Here is a 6162-nt window from a genome sequence, read left to right as displayed (position 1 = left end):
CACTCATATTAAAGGATGCTTCCTGGGGAATTCTGGGAGTTGAAGTCCACTCATATTAAAGTATGCTGCCTGGGGAATTCTGGGAGTTGAAGTCCACTCATATTAAAGGATGCTTCCTGGGGAATTCTGGGAGTTGGTCCACCCATATTAAGGAATGTTTCCAGGGGAATTCTGGGAATTGAAGTCCACTCATATTAAGGAATGCTTCCTGGGGAATTCTGGGAGTTGAAGTCTACTCATATTAAGGAATGCTTCCAGGGGAATTCTGGGAGTTGAAGTCCACTCATATTAAGGAATGTTTCCTGGGGAATTCTGGGAGTTGAAGTTCATTCATATTAAAGGATGCTTCCTGGGGAATTCTGGGAGTTGAAGTCCACTCATATTAAGGAATGTTTCCTGGGGAATTCTGGGAGTTGAAGTTCATTCATATTAAAGTTGCCAAGTAAAGAAGGAATATATCCTTTATGTCAACGTATGTTATGTATTGTTGTTTTGTGTTAAAAAAATAAATAAAAAAGTGAGAAAGTTGCCAAGTTTGAAACACACTGGTCTAGGGAATGGCTCTTACAAATTTCTGTCGGGGTCATACCCCTCGACAGACGGAATGGTTTATAACACAGTGACTGTGCAAACCCAGAATGTGGGTTTATTCATTAATCCGCTGAATCTGGACATCTTAAATAGAAACACAATTTTTTTTAAAATTTGCATTTCTATCCTGCCCTTCTCCGAAGACTCAGGGCGGCTTACACTATGTTAAGCAATAGTCTTCATCCTATTTGTATATTATATACAAAGTCAACTTTTATTGCCCCCAACAATCTGGGTCCTCATTTTACCTACCTTATAAAGGATGGAAGGCTGAGTCAACCTTGGGCCTGGTGGGGCTTGAACCTGCAGTAATTGCAGGCAGCTGTGTTAATAACAGACTGTCTTACCAGTCTGAGCCACAGAGGCCCTATTTGACCTATGGGCCATTGAGTAGTATTAATGCCTGCCTGTTCTGGCAATTTTAAAAGCGGCCTTAATGATAAAAATGATGCTGGAACTCATCAGTTGAGTTACAAAATTGTAATAGCTTCCAATAGGTTCCGGGGAATTTGGACCAGGAAAATCCACCTTTCTCTGTGATCTCCTTGCGAGTTTTCCAGCCATGTTTTTCTGGCCTCGGTTTTAACACGTTTTACTTATTGCTTTGAATGTCCCAAGAAGCTTCTTCAAACTTTGACAGGACAGTGGGGGGATGGAATCCAGTCAGAACTGAAGAAGCTTCTTGGATGAGAAGCGAAATGTCTTCAAAAGAAAACAAAAAAACAAGGAAGTCCAGTTGCCTCCTGGAAAAAGCACCTTTGGGATAACCAGGACCTGGATGACGGAGAATCTCTACAAGCTTATTGCTTTGAACGTGGCTTCAAAAATACAAACTGGGGTTTTCTTGCAAGCAGAGACCAGAGATATCCAACCTTGGCCATTTTAAGACTTGTGGACTTCAACTCCCAGAATTCCCCAGCCAGCCACTGGTCTTAAAATGGCCATGATTGGACACCCCTGAGGTCAGGGGTGAAAATTACGTACCTTTCTTACCAATTCGGAAGTGCGTACGCTCCGCCCGCGCGCACACTTGTCTCATGCGCACACATGCGTCTCATGCGCATGCAGACCTTGTGTGCATGTGCAAAACCTTCTGTGCACATGCAGAAGGTAAAAAAAACAAAACATTACTTGCTGGTTAAAACCAGGAAGGAATGACACCCGGGCAGCTAGGCGAAGTTTTGCTCCACGTTCGCTACTGGATCGCTGTTGTGTCTTGCCCGCTCTCACAGCAGCCGGGGCCTTCTTATCTGCTCCCGAACACGGAGGAATGTATGCCTCCCGGCCCCAGTCCTGGCTCCATGCCCAGACAAGCTGAAGAGGAGGGGGCACCTCCCGGCCCCAGCCCTGGCTCCATGACCAGGCAAACGGAGCAGCTAGACCCCTCCCCCTCCTCCACAGCATGTGAGCCTGAGGAAAGTTTACTTCCAACAGCTGCTGATTGGAGTGACCCTCGCATCAGAAGACTGGATAGGCGGAGGCAACAGAAGGAAGGGAGGGGCAGGCCTTAATGAGTGCTGAGTCATGGAGCCACACCCCATGGCCTATATAAAGGATCTGCTTTCTGGCAGTCTCTGAGTCAGGCAAAGTCGAACTTATCTTGCTGAAGTCACTTTCTGGTCTCCTGCCTGCTCTGAGGACTTTGTTAGGACTTTGGGCAGAGCTGCAGAGGCAAGCCTGATTCGGATTTCCCTGACCCGGCCGTCAGCAGAGGAATGGGACACGACAATCGCCGAACTGCTGGTCACGATCGCTACCGGATCGTGCGATCCGGTCTGAACCGGGAGCATTTCACCCCTGCCTGCATTTCACTGCTGGCTGAAACGGCTTGCTTTATTTTATTTTATTTATTTTTTTTGCTGGCCTGAATACCTTATTTCAAGCATATTTCCTTGTTTGCTACCGATTGTCTCATTCAACTGTTTCATTTTCAGTGTCAGAGGGAAAGATATATATATATATATTTATACACCCACTAGGGAGATTTTACTGTACAGCAGGAAATCCTTACGATGATGGGTTACTCTGGATCATCTGCTTCTCTTCCTCCGATGAGTGTGCGATGGCCACAGCTTGCGGTGTGGTAAGATGCCAAGCTGTGCGTGCCCACCTGGAAAGGGTCAAGGAGACGAGATGAAGTGAGGAGCCCTGGTTGACTCAGAGTTTGTCCAGTCCAGCTGGGAAGCCAGGAAGCCTGAATTCCTGTTTTAATCAACAGACGCCGTCTCTTTAGAAAGAACGGAGGCCAAGAGAAGAGAATACAAGGTTGAACTGTGGGGTCCTCGGTGCTCCAGGAGCTGGATTTATTTTCTTGCAGGTGTTTCGCGAACCCGCAAGGTAACGTCATCGGTGTTCGAAGGAAATAGGGGTTGTGGAGTGGAGGAGGAGGGGTGGGGAGGAGGAGGAGGAGGACTGTTGTGTTCTCTAAGCTCGGTGGTTTTCTTGCAGACGTTCGCAGATGTTTCATGACCCAACGAAGTAACATCATCAGTGCTAGAAGGGAGTGGAGTCTATAGAGAGGAAGAGGAGGAGGAAGACGGGGAGGGTGACTGCGAGGATCCTGGATGCTTTCTAAACCCCCAGGTGGCAGGAAAGAGACCTACGGAAACACTAGAGTAGTAGCCATCACAGGTATTGCAGTAAACGGGTGCTAGGTCTAAGTTTATTTATTTATTTATTTATTTTTATTTGAATTTATATCCCGCCCTTCTCCAAAGACTCAGGGCGGCTTACACTATGTCAAGCAATAGTCTTCATCCATTTGTATATTATATACAAAGTCAACTTTTATTGCCCCCAACAATCTGGGTCCTCATTTTACCTACCTTATAAAGGATGGAAGGCTGAGTCAACCTTGGGCCTGGTGGGACTCGAACCTGCAGTAATTGTAATTGCAGGCAGCTGTGTTAATAACAGACTGCATTAGCCTGTTGAGCCACAAGAGGCCTAAGTGAGACTTTAATGGCATCAGGAAGCAGATAGGATGAAGACCAGAGGTGGTCGCGGAAATCTTGAATGCAACCCCCCCCCCCCCCGGCTCTATTTAGGCACATTTTTGAGGCCGGGTGCATGCGCAGAAGGCACGCACCATGTGTGGAAGGCAGGCGTGTGTGCAAACCAGGCGCGCATGTACACGAAACGAGCATGTGTGTGCACGGTGGACCGGTTGTAAGATAATCCAAAACCCACCACTGGTGAAGACTGAATGTGCCGTGGGCACTTGGTCACCTGAAAAGGTTGATTGGGAGGAGAAGAATGATTTGGGGTGACACAGGCGGCCATTCGAGACTCTTGACTCCTCTCCCATTGTGGCTTATGATCCAGTGCATTGTATGTGTTGAGCAATCAAGTCAAGCACATAAGATAGCCAAGCTATGCACTGGACCAAACTTTAACCGAGCGTTTCTCAAAACTTTGCAAATTTAAGATGAGTGGACTTCAACTCCCAGAATTCCCCAGCGTCTTCGTAAACCAGCATTTCCCAATCTTGGCTAGTTCAAGATATGTGGGCTTCCACTCCCAGAATCCCCCAACCTCTTTGTAAATCAGCATTTTCCAATCTTGGCTAGTTCAAGATCTGTGGGCTTCCACTCCCAGAATTCCCCAGCGTCTTCGTAAACCAGCATTTTCCAATCTTGGCTAGTTCAAGATATGTGGGCTTCCACTCCCAGAATCTCCCAACCTCTTTGTAAACCAGCATTTCCCAATCTTGGTTAGTTCAAGATATGTGGGCTTCCACTCCCAGAGTCTCCCAACCTCTTCGTAAACCAGCATTTCCCAATCTTGGCTAGTTCAAGATCTGTGGGCTTCCACTCCCAGAATCCCCCAACCTCTTTGTAAACCAGCATTTCCCAATCTTGGCTAGTTTAAGATATATGTGCTTCAACTCCCAGAATTTCCCAGCCTCTTTGTAAACCAGCATCTCCCAATCTTAGCCACTTTAAGATCTGTGGACTTCCTCCGAGAATCCCCTAGCCTCTTTGTAAACCAGCATTTCCCAATCTTGGCTAGTTCAAGATCTGTGGGCTTCCACTCCCAGAATCCCGCAGCCTCTTTCTGTACCAGGGCTTCTCAACCTTGGGCACTCTTAAGAGGTGTGGGTTTCAACTCCCAGAATCCCCCAGCCTCTTTGTAAACCAGCATTTCTCAATCTTGGCCAGTTGAAGATGTATGGAGTTCAAACTCCCAGAATCCCCTCTGCCTCTTTGTGAACCAGTATTTCTCAACCGTGGCCACGTTAAGATGTGTGTTTAATTCCCAGAATTCCTGGGGAATTAACAGATTAACAGAGTTGGAAGGGACCTTGTAGGTCATCTAGCCCAACCCCCTGCTCAAGCAGGAGACCCCATACCGTTTCTGACAAATGGCAGTCCAATCTTTTCTTGAAAGACTCAAGCGATGAAGCTCCCACAACTTCCGAAGGCAACTTCTGTTCCATGGGTGGATTTTTATTTTTTTATTTCATTTTGTCACAACAGTATACACAAATATCAACATAAGAAAATCAACACGTTATAAAAGAAAAAAATATATATAAGCAAAAGTATGCAACAACCATGTTAATTTGTTATAACAAAAGGGAACAATAGGACAGGAACGGTAGGCACATTTGTGCTCTTATGCACGCCCCTTATAGTCCTTTTAGGAATGGGGTGAGGTCAATAGTAGACAGTTTTTGGTTGAAGATTTTGGGATTTTGAGTAGAGACTATAGAGTCTGGTAATTTTTTTTTAATTTGCATTTATATCCAGCCCTTCTCCGAAGACTCAGGGCGGCTTACACTATGTTAGCAATAGTCTTCACCCTATTTGTATATTTATATACAAAGTCAACTTATTGCCCCCAACAATCTGGGTCCTCATTTTACCTACCTTATAAAGGATGGAAGGCTGAGTCAACCTTGGGCCTGGTGGGACTTGAACCTCCAGTAATTGCAGGCAGCTGCTGTTAATAACAGACTGTCTTACCAGCCTGAGCCACCAGTGGCCCATGGTAATGAGTTCCAAGCGTTAACAACTCTGTTGCAGAAGTCATATTTTCTGCAATCAAGTTTGAAGTGGTTGACATTAAGTTTGAATCTATTGTTTGCTCTTGTATTATTGCGATTGAAGCTGAAGTAGTCTTTTACAGGAAGGATATTGCAATAGATGATTCTGTGTGTTAAACACAGGTCATGTTCTAACCATGTTCTAACCATGTTCCCTGGCTGATGTGTGGAGTTTCAGCACTGTGCAAAATTTAAGCCAGGGCCTACCGTGATCTAGTTTCTGTCCCCAACCAGCATCTCTGCAAACAGCCTCCAGTTTGTCCGCAAAACCTCCCACAACCCACACGCTGACTCACGAGCTGCAGCTGGGAACATGGTGCTCTACACACACACACACACAAACACACACACACACACACACACACACACACACACACACAAACACAGAGCATCCCCCAAAAAGTAGGAAAGAAGATTAGATAGCGGGAGAAGAAGGGAGGAGTGGAGGGAAAGGAAGGGGAAGTAGGGAAGAGGAAGGAGAGGAGGAAAGAAGAAAGTAGGAGAGGAGAGAAGAAGGTAGGGAA

The sequence above is a fragment of the Ahaetulla prasina genome, chromosome 3 (genome assembly GCF_028640845.1).
Source record: "Ahaetulla prasina isolate Xishuangbanna chromosome 3, ASM2864084v1, whole genome shotgun sequence".
NCBI lineage: Eukaryota > Metazoa > Chordata > Lepidosauria > Squamata > Colubridae > Ahaetulla > Ahaetulla prasina.
Note: the sequence above shows the minus strand (reverse complement) of the source record.